At 52.3% G+C, this 20,337-nt stretch overlaps 1 long non-coding RNA gene across 1 annotated transcript in view; it reads right to left on the reverse strand.

Annotated features, from left to right (window-relative positions):
• The window catches only part of LOC139358720 (uncharacterized), a 34,960-nt gene extending 23,792 nt beyond the window's left edge, over positions 1 to 11,168 (reverse strand). Inside the window, exon 1 of the long non-coding RNA XR_011614112.1 lies at positions 10,957 to 11,168. This is a non-coding gene — a long non-coding RNA (uncharacterized lncRNA). The remainder of the gene's footprint in view (positions 1 to 10,956) is intronic.
• Positions 11,169 to 20,337: the final 9,169 nt, after the last annotated feature.

Here is a 20,337-nt window from a genome sequence, read left to right on the forward strand (position 1 = left end):
GAGTGAGTGAGTGAGTGAATGAGTGAGTGAGTGAGTGAAAAGGTCAGAGTGGGTCGACATGGGGCCAGGCCATGTCCAAGGTCAGAGCTCCCCTAGCCCAGCTCCTCTCCTGGGCGCTCATGGCTTTTCATGAGGAGGCAGAGGAAGCAGCAAAGGAAGACCTGTAGGAATCCTGGCCTTTCAAAAACGACTCCTCCAACCTCCAGACAAGAAAATGGGGGCCCCAAGGCTGACTTGATGTACTCAGTCACAACCCAGGATGGCAGGAGCCAGGACTGGAAATCTGGCACCCATGCCAGAGCTCAGGCAGTGGTGGTCGGAGGGAAGGAGTGCTGAACTCCAGTCAGAACGCTTGGTCCATGCCCTGCCTGCCATTCATGAGAGACGTGACTTCAGGCAAACTGCATGACCAGGTCGCTATTTGCAAAATGGCGATTGTATCTACCTTATAAAGCCCCTGTTAGAATCAAACAGTTTGACAATTGTCTATTAAAAGTTGTTTAGCAGCCGGGTGCGGTGGCTCATGCCTGTAATCCCAGCACTTTGGGAGGCCAAGGTGGGCAGATCACGAGGTCAGGAGATGGAGACCATCCTGGCTAACATGGTGAAACCCCGTCTCTACTAAAAATACAAAAAATTAGCTGGACATGATGGCACGTGCCTATAGTCCCAGCTATTCAGGAGGCTGAGGCAGAAGAATTGCTTGAACCCAGGAGGCGGAGGTTGCAGTGAGCCAAGGTCGCACCACTGCACTCCAGCCTTGGTGACAGAGTGAGACACCATCTCCAAAAAATAATAATAAATAAAAATAAAAGTTGTTTAGCATTTTCTCCTCATTTCTCAAATGAGGATAGGTTAACGTTAGAAGGTAGAAAATTCCCTGAAGTAAAACAAATGTTCTGTGATTGGTAGATTTTACTATTATTGGCAGCTATTATTACAATGCTGAACATACAGGATAGGCCTCTATAAATGTCCCATGAATGGGTAGATGAAATAACAGACAGGCTAATAAGTTGTTTGGCAGACCAGTGGGAAGTGGGGTGGAGAGATGGATGAATGGGAGAAAGGTAGATAGATGGATGGAAGAATGGGAAGTTAGCAAGAGGGTAGGTGGGTGGATGGATAGATAGACCAATTGACAGGCAGAGAGATATGTTTTGGGGAAGACCAATAGGTAGATGAGAGAGAGTGTAAGATGGACAAATGGCTGGCTGGATGAGTGAGAGGATGGACCAATAGCAATCAGACAGAAAGACTGTGGTTTTTCAGAGCATGGAAGGAAGGAAGGAAAGAAAGAAGGAAGGAAAGAAGGAAGGAAGGAAGGAAGGCAGGCAGGCGGGAGGGAAGGAAGGAAGGAAGGTGGGAGGGAATGAAGGAAGGAAGGAAGGAAGGAAGGAAGATGGATGGTGGATGGGTGGATGGATGGAAGGAAGGAAGGTGGATAGATGGGTGGATGGATGGATGGATGGTGGGTGGATGGATGGGTGGGTGGGTAGATGGATGGATGGATGGATAGATGGATGGATGGATGGTGAATGGATGGTGGATGCATGATGGGTAGATGGATTGATGGATTGATGAATGGATGGATGGGTGAATAAATGCTGGATGGATGAGTGGATGTATGTATGGATGGATGGATAGATAAGTGCTGGATGGATGAGTGGATGGATGGATGGATGGATAGATAAATGCTGGATGGATGAGTGGATGGATGGATGGGTGGATGATGGATGGATGGGTGGAAGATGGATGGGTGGATGGATGGATGGATGGTGAATGGATGGGTGGATGGATGGATGGATAGATGAATGGATAGATGGATGGATGGATGGATGGATGGATGGATGGATGGATATGTGAGTGGAATCACTGGGTAGGTTGGTGGAAAGATAAATCCATGGACCAATAAGCAAGCAGATAGACAGGTGGGAGGACAGAAGATCAGGATATGGATGGATGGCAGAAATTCCTTCCCCTTGAATGAAGCCAAAGGGCTGATGGCAGCAGCTACAGCCTTACCATGGGCATCCTGAGGGTGGGGAAGAGAGGTAGGAGCTGATTGTTCACCGAGGGCACTCCTGGAGTGGGGTAGTGAGCAGTTGCTTACTGTACCCCAATGTCTAAGGATGGAACAGAAGCCCTAGGAGTGAGATGACTGGGAAGAAGGCGCCCGGGCCCACACTCACACTCACACTCCCCTCAACACAGCGTGCAGCAGGAGGGCAGCCTGGGAGGGGCCCTGCACCCACACCAGAGCAGCAGGCTACATAGCTCTTGCAGACAGCATCGGAGCCACAGCAGAGGAGGACCTCAGCTGCAGAGGCCTTCAGCAGGGCAATCCCAGTGTGCCCCTGGGGACTCCCTGGGTCTCAGCCAGAAGAACAAAGTGTCCCCAGTGGGGGACAGTGGCTGCCTCGTGACCATTCCACTTCTCAGATGGTGACCCAGGGTCCAAGGGCCTATTTTAGGCCTTGTGGGTTTTGTTGACGATGAGGCCACCTTGCGATGGCCCCCATTTCACGAAAGTGGAAGGTGAAGTCCACCAGTGGGTACTGTGGTCTGCAGGCTTAGTCCTACCCCCACCATCTCTTTGGTTTCTCCTGGGCCTTGCCCAACTGCTCAGCTGACTTGGCCTCTCTGGTGTGGCTTGAACACTCCAGGCAGCCCTACCCCACTTACTCTTCCCTCTACCTGGCGGGCTCCTCCTCCAGGGACCGGGGTGGCCACCCCCTCACTTCCTGCATTGCCTGTTTACGGTGCAAGGACTTTTGTCCGTTGGGTTCCTGACGCCCGGTGCACACTCAGTATCATTTGCGGTAATCTAGTAACCCATGCCGTGATGGTGAGGGTGAGCAATAGTGAAGCATTTCCCGCGTGCCAGGCACAGTGCTCACTCCTTCGTCCACACGGTGCCCCCATGAAGTAGATGTGGTTGCTATCTGCTCCTTTGCAGATGGGAACTCAGGGGCTTAGAGAAGGGGTTTGCTTAAGGTCCCACAGCAAGGCTGCCACTAGAACACGCTAGAGTCAGGTCCGAGGTCTTCCCACGAGAGCTTAGGTTCCAGAGCTAGCGGAGTTCTAGCATTGCCACCATGGGACGTTGACCTTGGAAAGTCCCCTCTTTTCTCTGAGCCTTTTTTCATTTGTTTGTTTGTTTGTTTGTTTTTCTGAGATGGAGTCTTGCTCTGTCGCCCAGGCTAGAGTGCAATGGCGCGATCTCGGCTCACTGCAACCTCCGCCTCTCGGGTTCAAGCAATTCTCCTGCCTCGGCCTCCCAAGAAGCTGGGATTACAGATGCCCGCCACCACACCTGGCTAATTTTTGTATTTTTAGTAGAGATGGGGCTTCACCATGTTGGCCAGGCTGGTCTCAAACTCCTGACCTCAGGTGATCTGCCTGCCTCGGCCTCGTGAGCCACCACGCCCGGCCCTGAGCCTTGGTTTTTTCATCTGTAAAATGGAACAGTAACAGCCTCTCCTTGGCAGGGCTGTTTTGAGAATCAAGGCTGGCAGTGGTGTGAATGCTTTACAGAAAAGAACCGTGCCTGTGTCACTGGATGTTACGGTGCTACCTGTGTCTCCAGCTGCCTGAGCAGGGAGAGCCCGTGGGGCCCCTTGGTCTGTCACACAAGCCCAGGATTCCAGGCTCAGTTTAGGATAATCCAGGATAATGCTACCAACTGTCTGGGGATCAGAGATCAAGTTCATTCTTTCTGGGCCCCTCTTTCCTCCCAGCTCCACTGGGATGCTGCCTCCAGGGGACTTCTCACAGCTGTCTGGACCAGACCCGCCTGGGAGGAGCAGGGTGGGCGGGGACAGGAAGGCCTCAGACTTTTCCCAGGCTGAAGACCTCCGAGGAGCCGCTCTCCCATTCCCCCACCACAGCTGGGCAGGCTTCTGATGTGGCTTTCCCAGACCCCGCTGGCCCCTGTCTGCAATGGATACACACGGAGGAGCAGTGCTCAAGAGGGGGAGGGAAGGGCGTTTGAATAGGAGGACGCATGAGGGCTCCAGGCCTGCACACACCCTGTCAGCTTGGGGTACAAGTTGCAGATCTCTCAGGCAATGCCGGGCCTCAGCTTCCTCACCTGGAAAACGGGTTTGGACTGGGTGACTTCACCCAGGCTGCCCAGTGCTAGACACTAGAACAGACCAAGCAGCCCAGGACCTTCCCCCAAGATCGCTCCCTGGACCCCTTTCACCTCTGCAAGATAGGGGCCATTCCCTCCTTGGTAAATGGGCAGGCTCCACCTCAGTAAAATGGGCTGGCTGAAGTGGAAGATCCCGGAGCTTCCTTCCTCTCTGCCATTCTGTTGTAGCTGGGAAAGGAAAATGAGGTGGTGCTGGGAAGGAAAGAACATTTGGTGAGCAGCAACTATATACCAGGTGCTTTTTATGCTTTATCTCAGTTGTCTGTGTCTTACTCTCCCATTGCTTCTGTAACAAATTACTGTAAACTTGGTAAATTAAAACAACACATGTTTATTACCTTATAATTCCGGAGGTCAGAAGTCCAAAACTAGTGTCACTGTGTTAATGGCGTCAGCGGGGCTGGTTTTCCTTGTCTTTCAAGAGAGAATCGATGCTCTCTTCATTCCTACATCCCATGGTCTTTTCTCCCATTTCCTCGCTCTCATCTCTTGCTCTCTCTTTTTTGCTTTTTTTTTTTAAGATGGAGTTTAGCTCTTGTTGCCCAGCCTGGAGTGCAGCGGCGCAATCTTGGCTCACTGCAACCTCCACCTCTTGGGTTCAAGTGATTCTCCTGCCGCAGCCTCCCAAGTAGCTGGGATTACAGGTGCGTGCCACCACACCCAGCTAATTTTTGTACTTTTAGTAGAGAGAGAGTTTCATCATGTTGGTCAGGCTGGTCTCGAATTCCTGACTTCAGGTGATCTGCCCGCCTTGGCTTCCCAAACTGTTGGGATTACAGGCGTGAGCCACCGCGCCCGGTCGTCTCATCTTTTTTTTCCCACTGCCACATGCCTGCCTCCCTCATAGAAGGATCCCTGTGAGGACATTAGGCTCACCTGGCCAATCCCGGATACTATCCCCACCTCCAGATCCTTAACTTAATTACATCAGCAGAATTCCCTTTGCTCGATAAGGTTAGGACACGGTTATCTTTGGAGGACCCTCACTCAGCTTGTCACATCCGTTCACACAAGGCTGTCATGGAGTTCAGCTTCTAAGCCCAGCGCTTGTCACTTTGTAGCTGTGTGACCTTGGGCAACGACCTAACTTCCTTGGCTCTCAGTCTCCTCATCCATAAAACAGAGATAATGATGGAGGATTATTAAGACAGTGCAGGGGCCGAGTGCGGTGGCTCATGCCTGTAATCCCAGAAATGTGGGAGGCCGAGGCGGGCAGATCACCTGAGGTCGGGAGTTGGAGGCCAGCCTGACCAATATGGAGAAACCCTGTCTCTACTAAAAATACAAAAATTAGCCAGGCATGATGGCAGGTGCCTGCAGTCCCAGCTACTCAGGAGGCTGAGGCAGGAGAATCACTTGAACCTGGAAGGTAGAGGTTGCGGTGAGCCGAGATCACACCATTGCGCTCCAGCCTGGGCAACAAGAGTGAAACTCCATCCCAAAAAAAAAAAAAAAAAAAAGAGTGCCGAGGAAACTCTGAACACAGGGCCTGCTGCTGCTGCTGCTGAGTGAATATATACAGTGATAGTAACGCTGATAATGAATCGCCCTTGTTTATTGCAGCTACTTGTACCAGACACTGAGCTGAGTGTTGAGTTTATGTAGGTGAGCCACGTTGACATGAGCCTGGCCCTCGTGGAACATCCCAGAGAACAGGGAAGACAGACTTAAAACAAATAGTCACACAAATCATTAGGGAATTATCAGAGCAGCCCAAGGCCACACAGCTGGGAAGAGGAGAAGTGGGCGGGATTCACACCCAAGTCTGTCTGATTCCCAAGCCCTTATTTTTCCATGATACTCCCAGCCTCTTGAGGCTGGCGGAGGCCAAGCCGAGGACCAGAGACGGGAAGTGACTTGCCAAAGGTCACACAGCGAGAGAACAGTCCATTGCAGACCCAGATCTCTGGGCATCCTGCCTAAGGCTCCTCCCAGAGGAGATTCTGAGACATAATACTAAATTTCAAAGTAACACTAATAACTACTGTGGCAGCTAATGCTTGTGGAAGCTTGCTCTGTGCCTGGAGGCAGAATGGACATTTTACGTGCCCAGTATCATTCAGTTTCCATGATGCACAGGAGAAGAGACTTGGTGCCCTGTTTCACAGAGGAAGAACCTGAAGTCTCAAAGGGGTCCTACGACATGCCCAGGGTCACCCAGACAATTAACTGCCAAGCAGAGATCCAGGATGTTCTCTAAGAGCAGGGTCTGGCTCAGAACTCCCCAGTTCAAATTTGTCTGACCCCTACACCTGTCCCTAACTCTGCACATCCTGCCTGCGCCCGTCGGCAGATCTTCGGGGGCTTCTACCAGTGGGAGCAGGGAGGTGGCTGTGGTCCTTAGGGTGTAACCTCACAGGTGGAACTCCTCCTGAGGTCAGCCTGCAGGGAGACGGGTGACCCGCTGGTGCCATCTAGTGGCCGTGAAGAGCCATGCGCTTCCCCCGGAAGCCGCAAGGAACCCCCACAGAGACACAGGAAGAGATAGTAACACATAAGGATCCTCTACCCAGCTGGATCCTGGTAGCAAACTGACAAAGCTGAGCTAAAAGTGTTCGAAATGATCCTCCTCATTTTGCAGTTGAGGAAACAGAGGTTCAGAGAGGAGACCGACACACCCCAGCCCAGTCAGGGGCAGATGCAGGTGGCTGGAGGGACTGGCAGGGAGGTGGGGCTTGCCCTGAGCCTAAGCAGGGAGTCGTCCAGCCGCTAAGAGGTCAGGACAACACAAGTGAGCTCTTCGTGGAGACTCCAGATTTGGCCTGGGGATGGCGAGGGGGCACTGGCCTGGGACAAGGAGGAGGGTATGGCTGGTAGGAGCTGGATTATGGGCCAGAGAGTGTCCTGGCTGAAGTGATCACCAAAGCTCCTCCATAGAGAAATCCCATGATCTAAGGTCAAACATGGCTGGAGAAACCCCAGGATTCTTAGAAACAAACATGGCTAATGAAATTCCATCACGCTAAAGGATAAACATGGCTGGAAAAATCCCATGATTCTAAGAGGCATAGGAACTTGATACATTGTTCATTCCTTCAACAAACCATCACTGACCATGCACTCTGTGCCTTCCCCATGAGGGGCGCTCAAGACCCACAGACCAACAAGATCTGGTCCCTGCTCTGCAGGATTCTACAGCTCAGTGGGGCAGATAAACAGATGACAGACTCTCAGAACTGGACAAGATAAATTCAAATGGCCTCCCAGAGGGCCATGGGCTCTGCAACCAGACAGATCTAGCTGATGATGTTAGCAAAAATAGTGGAAAGGCTGAGCGTGGTGGTGCATATCTGTAGTCCCAGCTACTCTGCAGGAGGATTACTTGAGCCCAAGAGTCAGAGGCTGTACTGTGCCATGATCACACCGGTGAATAGCCACTGCACTCCAGCTTGGGCAACATAGCAAGATCCTATCTTTTTTTTTTTTTTTTTTTTTTTTTTTGAGACGGAGTCTTGCTCTTTCGCCCAGGCTGGAGTGCAGGGGTATGATCTTGGCTCACTGCAAGCTCCACCTCCTGGGTTCACGCCATTCTCCTGCCTCAGGCTCCCGAATTGCTGGGACTACAGGCACCTGCCACCATGCCCAGCTAATTTTTTGTAGTTTTAGTAGAGATGGGGTTTCACTGTGTTGCCCGGGCTGATCTTGAACTCCTGACCTTGTGATTCGCCCACCTCAGCCTTCCAAAGTGCTGGGATTACAGGCGTGAGCCACCACACCCAGCCCAATCCTATCTCTTTTTTTTTTTCTTTTTGAGACAGAGTCTCGCTCTGTCACCCAGGCTGGCATGCAGTGGCTTGATCTCGGCTCACTGCAAGCTCCGTCTCCTGGGTTCACACCATTCTCCTGCCTCAGCCTCCCGAGTAGCTGGGACTACAGGCACCCACCACCATGCCCAACTAATTTTTTGTATTTTTAGTAGAGACGGGGTTTCACCATGTTAGCCAGGATGGTGTCGATCTCCTGACCTCGTGATCTGCCCGCCTCGGACTCCCAAAGTGCTGGGATTACAGGCGTGAGCCACTGTGCCCGGCCCCAGTCCTGTCTCTTAAAAAAATTGTGGTGTGGCTAACATTTATTGAGTGCCTACTATATGCCAGGCACTAGTATAAGCACTTTCGATTAGCTAATTTAGTGAAACCCAGACCGTCTCTGATTAGCAGTGTGACTTTTGGTAAATTACTTAGCCTTTCCAATCCTCAAGATTCTCATCTGTAAAACAGGGGCCATGTGCCTACCTTGCTAGGCTATTTTGAGGTTAAAATGAAGATGTGTGTGTGTGTATTTGTGTGTTACCTGGAATACAGTAAGTGCTCTATAAATGGTAGCCACCATTGAATTAGTAAGTGCTGTAATGCAGGAATGCCAAAGAGTTCCCAAAATCTCATGCCTATCTGGAATTACCCTTTTTTTTTTTTTTTGAGACGGAGTCTTGCTCTGTTGCCCAGGCTGGAGTGCAATGATGTGATCTTGGCTCACTACAACCTCCACCTCCCAGGTTCAAGTGATTCTCCTGAGTAGTTGGGATTACAGGCACCTGCCACCACGCCCTGCTAATTTTTTTATATTTTTTAGTAGAGACAGTGTTTTGCCATGTTGGCCAGGCTGGTCTTGAACTTTTGATCTCAGGTGATCCACCCACCTCGTCCTCCCAAAGTGCTGGGATTACAGGCCTTTGCCATTGCGCCCAGCCCTTCTGGTGTTATCTTAGGGCTGGGGGTAGTTGCATCTGAGGTCAGGGAGAGGGGGAAGGGGGAAGCTCCCAGGAAAGGAGTGAGGACTTGGCCAGGCTGTGGAATGGGCAGGAGGCACTGCCCTCTTCCCCTCCTCTGCCTCTCGTCTCCTGCTCAGCTCCCCCTTCCCCTGTGGGGCACACCACCTCCCCTCCCTTCCTACACCCACTGCCCTGGGGCTGACCTCAGCATGCCTTGCTTGGCCTTGTGTTTCCACTGGCCTCCCTGCCTCCACTCCTTCCGCCCTGTAGCCAGAGGAAGACCAAACCTGTCTGTCCCTGCCTCCTCCGGCCCTCCTGCTCGTTGATCCCACCCTACAGGAAAGCCCACTCGACTGTGACGGGCAAGGCCCACCCCATTCATTTACATGAGTCTGTTTCCCCATCTCCTTCCTAGTGTCCACAGAGACCAGAGTTCCAGCCCCCTGGAACTACACGGAGCTAGACTCTGCGCTCCCTCCAGCCCCTATTGGCCGCCTAGAAGGGTCTCTGCCCACTCATCTCTCCAGATGGCTGTGCCACTCCGGGGGAAGCCTTCCCAGGCACCCCTCCCCCGCAGGGTCAGGGAGCTCACCCTCCTCCCCCTTTCCCTCCCCCAGCTGTGCTCCCAGCCCCTGTCCAGGGTGTTCCAACGCTTGCCTTATGTGCCCATCTCCCATACTAGATCTTTGCCTTCCATTAGGTGAGATCACCGCTAGGAAACACTGAATAGTTCCTCCCTCCATGTTAGGCCCCACAGTTACAATGGGGGCCAGGTCTTTGTCATCTTCGCGTGCCACTGTTGAATCGTGATGATGACAGTCACATTTCTGAGCACTTGGTTCACCAGGCAGTGCACTATGGGCTTTACTCAAAGTATCTCCCTTAATCCCTCCAACCCCGTGGGCGGTAGGACCTGTTATTATCCCCTTTTATAGATGAGGAAGCTGAGGCCAAAGAGGGTGGCCAAGAAGCATTAAAGCCAGGCAGGCCAGCTCCAGGGGCCACCGCATTGCCACCTCTCTGAGTGTGCCTATGCTGTTCCACTGCCTGCAACCCCCTTTCCCACTCCCTGGGCCCTGGTGGGCTCATTTTACCCTCAGACCTCAATCCCAAAGCCCCCTCCTTGGAGAAGCCTTTTCTGTAACACCGTTGTACAGCATCATGCCACCCTGTCTGTTTGCTTCGTACAATATGTCTCAAGGTATTTCTTTGAGTTTGCTGTCTGTTGTTCTTTTGTACTCAACGTGCACGCACACACACAACCACAAACACACATAGTCGTACTTGACTGTGAGAGCACTCACCGTGATTTCGCTCACTGCTGCATCCCTAAAGCAGAACAGAGTTTAGCCAGCCTCCCAGATCCTGGCTTCTTGGTATGCACATCTTTGTGGAGTCTGCTTCCACACTGAGCAGAGGACCTGTGCTACCGAGAGGACTTTGCATAAATGCCAAAGTGAGACCTCTAAGGCTGGGTCATGAAAGATATTGCACTTCCTCCTTGGCTCTCTTGCACCACGTGCTCTGGGAGAATACAGCTGCCATGTTGGGAGGACACTCAAGCAGCATTGTGGAGAGATCCACATGGTGAGGGACTGAGGCCTCCAGCCCACAGCCAGCATGACCTGGCCAACCATGTGAGGGAGCCACATTGGAAGTGGATCCTCTCTCTCCTGTCCAGCCTTAAAGGACTGCAGCCCTGACCAAATCCTGCCCACAGCTTCATGAGGGATCCCGAGCCAGAACCACCCAGCCAAACCACTCCCACATTCCTGATGCCTCATACATTGTATGTGAGAAGAAATGCTGATAGTTTTAAGCCACTAAGTTTTGGAGTACCTTGTTATGGAGCAGAACTGAATCCAACACTTTCTAAGTAGCTGTTGTATAAAGAGGTGGAGAGATGGATGCTGAATGATAATAACAACAATTGCCACTCCCTGAGCCCTCTCTGTGCGCTAGGCATCGTGCTAAGTACTTTACATGTGCTAATTCATAGGAAACTGACACAACAGCCTTATGAGAAGGTTACTACCCTCTACCCATTTTATAGATGGAGAAATAGGAACAGCGAGGTTAAATAACTCACCCAACATCACACCAGCAGTCCTGGGGCTTGCACCCTGGCAGATTGGGGCCAGAGGCTTCACTGTCACATGGCACTGTCTGGGTGTCTCTTGATTCTTCCCAGACCCCCTCTCAGGCTCACTGGGCACCTGGAAGAGCTCGCTGCCACAGTCCGTGTGGCATGCATGCCCTGTAGAGCTAGGAATGCGTGGCTCATGGCCTGGCACCAGCACCTCTTGTCCCACTGCTGGGAACACTGCCCTGTCACCTACCGGTAGAAGCCAGTTGGACAGAGCAGAGAGAACAGGATGGCTTCTGTCCAGCCACGCCCCATGGAACCAAGTGGCTGTAGGGGCAGGAGTGGGTGTCAGAGAGCTCAGATTTCAGCCGGCTCGTCTTGCTGGTCTCCTTAGCAAACCTCCTAAGGTTACACACCCCAGGGTTCTGGCTGGACTCAGAGCCTTCGTCCTCTGGATCTGAAATGATACAGTTGGGACAGAGCTGGAAGTAACAATGGAAAACCCCAAGCCCCTCTTGTCCTCTGAGAAATGAAGCCTAAAAGGATGTTGGGGTCCAGGGAGCACGTAGCATTCAGACCCATACCATCGTGAGAAGAGAGTTGGGCTGGCACAGAGCTGGACGCCTTCTGAGAGGGTACAAGGGGTCTGGGCACAGGATGCCTGGGTCCAGGTCTGGTCTCTACCTGTCACACTTACTGTGTGACTTCAGGCAAGTTCCTTAACCTCTCTGTGCCTCTAAATAATTCATCTGAACAAATGCAGGTGGCAGCAGCACCTATTTCCTGAGAATGCATGAGCCTGGTATGAGACAAACACTCATGTGTGCTGGGATGTTTGGTTTTCGTAGCACTAATCTTTCCAACAACCTCGCAAGGCAAGTCTCATTACTGCCATCTGCACATGAAGAAACCGAGGTTTGATTAGGTTAAGTCACTCTCACCGGCCACACACAGCCAGTATGAGGTGGAGACAGTCAGGATTCAAACCCGAACGAGGTCCTTACCTCCGTGCCATTCTGCTCCTGTTCATTTTTGAGACTCAGTACGAGCCACTGTGTGTGATCCCTGTTAGACACAGTCACTGCTGTCTAGCAAACAGACAGAGTGGGTCGCTTGGAGAAGCAGTGAGCTCCCCACCCCTCCAGGGGTATGCAAACATAGCCTGGGTGCAGTGGAGGCCTTAAGCATTGGGTTTGGTGTTGAACCCAGTGCCGCTTGAGACCCCTATTACCCCTAGATGCTGGGGTTCTTCACTATCCTCCCCCAAAGACAAAGAGGGCTCAGCAGGGGAAACTGAGGCCCAGAGCCAGAATATGCCTAAGGTCATTTCATCAAGACACTGTTGAACCCACCCTACATCATGCCAGGAGAAAGGTGGGCTCCTTCCTCCAAGGGCCAGGAGAAGGAAGAAGGGTAAAAAAGAAGCCACAGGACCATGGACAAGGTGAGGGTGAATCCTGAAGACAAAGGTGGCCACTCGGCTGGTGTTCAGAGCCAGGGAGCAGGTGAAGGTTGTCAGAAACAAGGTGAGTGTCGGACACCTTGGACTTCTTTTGGTTCAGTCCCCTCATTCGACAGATGAACAAATCAAGGCCATGGGGGGCCGATTCGCCTGTCCCAGATCCGAGGCCATGCAGGACACAGGCTGCTGCAGAAATAAGAGGAAGGGACATGAAGCGGGTGGACTGGGCTTCACAAAGCCTGCCGCTCTGGCACAAAGTGGATGGGATTCGGGGTCTCTGGTCCACACTCTGCCCCTGCCCACGCTGCCCTCCTGGCAGATGATGAGATATTTTCCAAGCATGCAGGATACACTAAACCCTTCTTAAGGTGTCCTCATAAATTAAGTCGGTTTGAGCCTAACAGCCGCCTGTGAGATAAGGACTGGAAATTTCATCATCTACATTTCTTCAGAAAAAGGAAACTGCTGCCAGAGAGGTGAAATCACTGGCCGGAGGTCACAGAGTCAGCCAGGAAGGAGCAAAGCTTAGCAGTGGCCCCTGAGACCTCGGTCACCCTGGGCTGGCATTTCCCTTCCAGGGGGCAGGGGATGAGCACACTGGGTGAGGAAATCTCAGCCTCCACCCTCTGGAAAATGACTCAGCTTCTGGCCCTTGGTCAGGACGTGGGGTAGGTGGCCAGGCAGCCACAAGATTGGGCTGTAAGCCTCCAGCACCCAGGCAGCCCCGCTGCCACCCAGAGCAACTCACACTCATACGCTCTGCTCAGTTAAAGTGCACAGGCTGAGCACGGTGACTCAAGCCTGTAATCCCAGCACTGTGGGAGGCCAAGGCAGGAGGATCGCTTGAGTCCAGGAGTTCAGGACCAGCCTAGGCAACATAGTGAGACTCCCCTCTCTACTAAAAATAAACAAATTTAGCCCGGCATGGTGGCATGCACTTCTAGTCCCAGCTACTTGGAAGGCTGAGGTAGGAAGATTGCTTGAACTTGGGAGGCTGAGATTGCACCACTGCACTCCAGCCTGGGCGGCAGAGTGAGACCCTGTCTCAAAAACAAACAAACAAACAAAAAACCAAAGTGCAGTCTTAGCATATTCACAGGTGTGCAACCAGCACCACATCCATTTTAGAACATTTTCATCACCCCAGAAAGAAACCCTGCAGCCCTTAGCCCCCGCCCCCGCTCCCCACCTCACCTCTAGCCTTGGACAACCACGTATCTACTTTCCGTCTCTATCGATTTGCCTCTTCTGGGTGTTTTGTATAAATGGAATCACACGATATATGATCTTTTCATACGATATATGGTCTTTTCACACGATATATGGTCTTTTGCAGGCACCGCTTTTTGAAGTCTTATAATAACGTTTTGCAGTAAAAACAGTGTTCTCTCAATTTTATTTTATTTTATTTTATTTATTTTTGAGACAGAGTCTTGTTCTGTCACCCAGGCTGGAGTGCAATGGCATGATCTCGGCTCACTGCAACCTCCGTCTCCCGGGCTCAAGTGATTCTCCTACCTCTGCATCCTGAGTAGCTGGGATTACAGGTGCCAGCCACCATGCCCAGTTAATTTGCGTATTTTTAGTAGAGACGGGATTTCGCCATGTTGGCCCAGCTGGTCTCAAATTCCTGACCTCAGGTGATCCACCTGCCTCAGCCTCCCAAAATGCTGGGATTACAGGCATGAGCCACCACACCTGTATAGATGAAAAAACTATATAGATGAAAAACTTTATAGATGTTTTTCTCTCAACTTTATAGATGAAAAAAACTGAGGCTCAGCGTGGTTAAGAGCTTGCCCGAGGTCACCCAGCTCAGAAATGGTGCGTGGGATCTGGAATACGTCTGTCTGACTCCAGAGAACCTCAGCCACCCTTCTTAGGGCTGGAATCCAGAGTAGCCAGACAGCTTCAGGGGCCTAGGCTTAGGGATCTAGGACTGGAAGAAAGGCTGGGAGGGTCGTGGAGTTTGTGAATCCTGACGGCCAGGGCTGGAGGGTGAAGGGCTTGGGGGAGGCACAGGTCTGGCCTCTAGACCCTCGAGTTACAGGGAGAAAAGGAAATACATAAAGCAGCCATTGGGGAAGGGTTGGGGTGGCTAAATTTACCTTTGGGAACTCCTGAGGGCCACCCCTTCTCTGGCACTGATAGACCAAGTCACAGGTTCCTGATAATTCCCCCCTCTCCTGCCCTACCTCCCCCAGGAAAACAGTCCACTCTGCTCACACTCCCAGTCCCCAGCCGCCAGCCTTCCTGCGATGACTCAGCCTGAGCCACTGTCCCCTCTGCCACCTCCACCCTCTCCCGACACCTGTCCCTCTCTAGCTGGAGCTGACCCCCAGGACGTGATTATCACCAGCACCCGGGTGGCTGTGCCAGGACTGGCCTGGCCAGCACCTGTTGGGGCTGGGAGACAGCTCTCCCCAGTCTGTCCTCTGGGTCAGCCTCGGCCGGGGCCCTCACGCCCTCAGGGGGCTCTACTCACCCCATTCCTGGCAAGTCTCCTTAGGATAAATGCAAACATTTCAGGCCCTCTTGAAATGTTCTTTGTATTTGTATTATTTTATTGTATTTTGAGACAGGATCTCACTCTGTCACCCAGGCTGGAGTGCAGTGGTGCGATTATGGCTCACTGCAGCCTCAACTTCCCAGGCTCAGGGGATCTTCCTGCCTCGGCCTCTCAAGTAGCTGGGACTAAAATATTATTTATTTTTGTTTAGAGGCGGGGTCTCACTATGTTGCTCGGGAGAAGTCTCAAACTCCTGAGTTCAAAGGATCCTCCCACCTCGGTCTCCCAAAGTGCCACAGTTATGAGCCACCTCCTGGAACTTTGTATTGTTAAAACGATTACCATACCTCAACCAAAAGAAATAAAATTTGGAACATGCTCTTTCAGGCTGCTCTCTGCTTTGTACCCTCACGTTGACCCATCCCACCAAATTGCCTTGGGGAATGACAAGGAATTATCTGGCTGGGAATGAGATTTAGCGTTTGAAGGAGTGGTTCCACTCCCAGCACCGGTCCCCTACAAAAGGAACTCCGAGAGTACGGTTTGGGCCCAGCCTACCTGTGTGTGTGGTAGGGAGGACTCTGTGACCTTTGGTGGCCCCAAAATCAAATGACAGCAGCAGCTGTTAGCTATGCTGGAGCACCAAGCCTTTATTTTCCTTTGCATCCATCAATTCGTTTAGAGCCAGACAGCTTGGCTTGGAGTACCAGCCACACCAAACTTCACGCTTTGTGACTCTAGGCAAGTCAGTTAACCTCTCTGGGCCTCAGTCTCCTCATCCAGAAAATGGGTGTGATGGCAGCTTCTGCTTCCTAGGCCTGGTGTGAAGATGAATGGGTGAATATGTGTACAGCACTTGGAAAGCACCCGGCACACCTTGTGAGCTGTTTGTTCTTGTTCTTCTTACGCCTGGTAAGTGCATCGCAGGGGGACAGCCCCGCCCATCCCGCCAGGCCTCACGGAGATTACAGGCAGTGGAGACTCAGGTAAGGAAGGCTGTCACCATCTAGAGAGGGGAGGGCCTGCCTCAGGGCCCACAGGGAGGGCTCAGGTACTGTGGAGAATGCCAGCTGGGAGGCCTGGGGCCCCAGCTCCAGCTCTGCTGCCCAACTGCTCTGTGAGCCTGGCCAGGTCACTTGCCCACTCTGGGCTGCAGTTTCCTCCTCTGCTGGAGGCACTGGGCTGACTCTCCAGGGTCCTGGGCAGCCAGAGGTCCGGGAGGCCAGCCACCACCCCGGCTCTATTTTTACCAGGACTCTGGACACTGTGCTGTCCTTGGACTCAGAACCTGGATGAGTGCAAGGGAGCCCTGAGGTCATCCAGCCAGCCGGGTCTGAGCTGCGCTCCCTGGGCCTGTAAAGCATGTGTGTGAAGGCCCCTCATTTCAGAGGGCTTTGTGCTGGGGAAGCTGCCCTTGCCCTGTCTCTGCCTCTCTGTCCCTCCTCCATCTTGCTTGCTCTTCTCACTGGTTCTCTCTCTCTGTCTCTCCTTCTCTCTCTCTCTCTCTCTCTCTCTCTCTCTCTCTCTCTCTCTCTCCCCCCCCCCCCTCTGGTGCATGTGCACAGAACTCCGCTCCACTCTCTAAGGCCCCCGGCCTCCCTGCACCCCAGTGAATTACAACCTGTTCTCGTCCCTACTCTGTACTTGTAAACTTTTTTCTCCTTATTTTAAGCTGTTTATAAAATCTCAGGGAATTTATGGGATTAGAAGTGGGAAAGAGGGAGGGACAGAGGGAGTAATGCGAAAAGCCACGACCCACAGCATCGGAACTCCTGCTTCAGAGACCAACGGGCACACCCACGCCGATGAGAGACTGAGAGACGGAGGGAGAGACGGGTAGGGGAGAGGGAAGGAGGTGGGGGGACAGAGGGAGGGAGAGAGAGATTGACAGAGGGAGAGAGAGGGAAAGAGAGAGGGAGGGATGGAAAGACAGAAAGAAGAAGGAAGATAGGGAGGGAGCGAGAGAGGGCGAGAGAGACAGGGAGAGAGAAAAAGAGAGAGGGGAAGAGAGAGAGAGGGAGGGAGGGAGGGACCAAATAGAGAGAGAGGGAGGAAGAGAGGGAGAGAGAGAAAGGGAAAGAAAGAGAGAAAAGGGAGAGAGAGGTGGGGAAGAAGGAGAGGGAGGGAGAGAGAGGGAGGGAGAGAGAGGGAGGGAGAGAGAGAGAGGGAGAGAGGGAGGGAGAGAGAGGGAGGGAGAGAGGGAGAGAGAGAAAGGGAAAGAAAGAGAGAAAAGGGAGAGAGAGGTGGGGGAGAGGGAGAGAGAGGGAGGGAGAGAGGGAGAGAGAGAAAGGGAAAAAAAGAGAGAAAAGGGAGAGAGAGGTGGGGGAGAGGGAGAGAGAGGGAGGGAGAGAGAGGGAGGGAGAGAGAGGGAGGGACAGGTGAGTGGAAGAGAGGGAAAGAGAGCAAAGGGGAAGGAGAGAGAGGGAGAGAAAGAGAGAGGGAAAGAGAGAGAGAAAGGGAAAGAAAGAGAGAAAAGGGGGAGAGAGGTGGGGGGGGAGAGAGAGAAAGAGAGAGAGAGAGGAAGAGAGGGAAGGCACAGAGAAAAAAGCAGAAGAGAAGTGAGAACGAGATGGAAGAAACAGAGAAACAGAGGTAGAAGGCAATTGCGCCATCCCTAGCATAAATCCTTTGAAAGGGGGAGGTCTTGGCGTGCAGGGGCCTCCCTCTTGCCGTGGCAGCCTGTTCAAGGTGTATCTTCTCTGGGCCTCAGCTTCCTCACTTGGAAAAACAAATCTGAGCTACGTGACCACCAAGGGCTTGCGGAACTCTGACGTTCAGATCCTGTGATGCTGAGGCCCCTTGGGAATGGTCCCAGCCTCCTCATTCATCAGATTCGCATAATGCTTTGACACTCAGTGCTCCACTGTTGGCTCAGTATGACTGATCCCATCTAGCATACGGGATGCTGGTGCCCAGAGAGGTGGAGATGTTTTCCCGAGGCCACACAGCAACGGTGGTGGACGGGACCTAGGGGAGCCTGAGTGCTGCAGCAGGACTTTCCACCTCCTTCCTCCCAGACTGTGGCTGTCCCATCACTGCGGCTGCAGCACCTGTCCCCTGGCCACCCGTGCTGCAGCACCTGCACCCCCTCTCTGGCCCTTGGTGTTCCCTGCACAGGGGCAGAGGTGATCCAGCCGAGCACGTTTCCTTCCCATGAGACCTGTGGGCCCTCTCAGCAAAGGGTGAGATGCGGCGCGTGCTCCTTCCCCTAAAACCCCTCCTCCCTTCCTCAGTGAGAAACTGCAGCCTGGGATCCCTTCACTAAAGAAAGAAACACATTCAGGGACCCAGTTCCTGCCGCCGTCCACCCCTAAGGCCGCTCTCACTGACGATGGGGAAGAACAAGGGGTTCCAGGAGCTTGATTTGTATTAATTCATTTGATCCTCACAAATGCCTTTGGTATAAGTAATGAGAAGAAAAAAATATTATTTTCATTTCACAGGTGAGGAAACTGAGGCGCAGAGTAGTGGAACAACATGTCCAAATCACACCTCTGGAAAGAGGCAGATCAGGCTCAGGGGCTTGAGTGAGTGATGATTAAGAGTTGTTTAGCACAGGCTGTTGATTTGACGTTCAGGCATGAGTATGAGTGTCACTGGCATCCCAGCCCTGGGCTAAAGGCTTAGCACGCGCTACCTTATGTCATCCTCACGGCCAACGCCATTGGTTCCCAGCCCTCCCTAGCGGCATCCCATCCGCCCTGCCCGACGAGTCTCCTGTTGGTTTGGAGGTTCACCCCCGATGGTGCTCACGGAAGATGACTTCAGTCTTGCGCCAAGGGTGAGTTATAGTTGCTCCCAGCCCATCATGGTGGTCTTGACTGTGACGGGCTTAGGCATAGGCATGTGACCCAGTCCTGGAAAACGGGAACTTAGAGAGAATCTGCCAGGGAGGAGGAAGGTGGCCTCTGGGAAGTTCTTCCATACCTTCAAATGAGGACATGAAGCAGGAATTGCCTCTTCCTGCCTCTGGATGTTGAGTGACGATGTGACATCTGGAGGTGCAGCAGCCATCTTGGGGCCTTGAGGGAAAGGTGACTTGTGAGGAAGTAGATCGTAAGCCAAAAATAAAATTCTAAGCCATCCCAATGACTGAATGGACCCCGTTCTCAGCCAAGGGCATTCCAAAGTAAGCCTGATAAATTAGCTCCAGCCACGATGGGAAGGAGGAGTCAGACACGTCTCTTCACACCCTCCTCACTTTGGATTTCAGGTACAGCTGACCAGCACTAACAGTGAAACAGATTTTAAGACTAACAATACAGACTCTTTTTATTTTTTGAGATGGGGTTTTACTCTTGTCACCCAGGCTGGAGTGCAGTGGCGCAATCTCGGCTCACTGCAATCTCTGCTTCCCAGGTTCAAGCGATTCTCCTGCCTCAGCCTCCTGAGTAGCTGGGATAACAGGCTCCTGCCACCATGCCCAGCTAATTTTTGTATTTTTAGTAGAGATGGGGTTTCACCACATTGGGCAGCCTGGTCTCAAACTCCTGACCTCAGGTGATCTTGCCTCAGCCTCCCAAAGTGCTGGGATTGCAGACGCTAGCCACCATGCCTGGCCAATACAGCCTCTTTATAACAGTAAGACACCAAATTCCAATCTGACTCTAGTATTGCATCACGTGACGTAGCAAGCCCAGAAAGAAACTGAAGTGTTTTACCCCCAAAATATATTTCTTTGCCATATTTGAAAGGGCCTTGCAAAACTGTCTCTTACGGGGAAAATCTACAATCTATAGAGAACCCTTCCCTTTCCGGGTCTTGTCCTGATCCAAAAGAGATTAACTAACAGTCTAGCACCTTTTAGAGACATTTGCCATCTATTTGCTCTGAAGCCTGTTACCTGGAGTCTTCATCTGCACAATAAGAACCCTGGTCTCCGCAACTCCTTATCTTAACCCAGACACTCCTTTCTATTGATTCCAGGTCTTTAGATAATAGCTGTTTCAACCAATTGCCAATCGGAAAATCTTTGAATCCACCTATGACCTGGCTAGGTCGCAAAAAGCATGCGGCGTCTGCCAGGTTCCTTCTTCTGAGTCCCTTAATTTTGGAACCCAGTCGCCGTGTCAAGAGGAAGTACAGCGGCCATGTGTAAGCAATGCAATGGGTGCTTCGAGAAAGGGTTGTGCCAGAGGGAGGAGAGCCAGCTCCAGGCTGGATGGGCAGGGAGGAGAGGAAACACTTCCCAAAGTGAGGCTTCAAGAGTGCAAAGGGGCTGGGCGTGGTGGTTCACACCTGTAATCCCAGCCATTTGGGAGACCCAGGTGGGTGGATCACCTGAGGTCAGGAGTTCGAGACCAGCCTGACCAACATGGAGAAACCCTGTCTCTACTAAAAATACAAAAATTAACTGGGCATGGTGTCGGGCACCTGTAATCCCAGCTACTCGGGAGGCTGAGGCAGGAGAATC

This window comes from Macaca nemestrina, chromosome 15, assembly GCF_043159975.1.
Source record: "Macaca nemestrina isolate mMacNem1 chromosome 15, mMacNem.hap1, whole genome shotgun sequence".
Taxonomy (NCBI): Eukaryota; Metazoa; Chordata; class Mammalia; order Primates; family Cercopithecidae; genus Macaca; species Macaca nemestrina.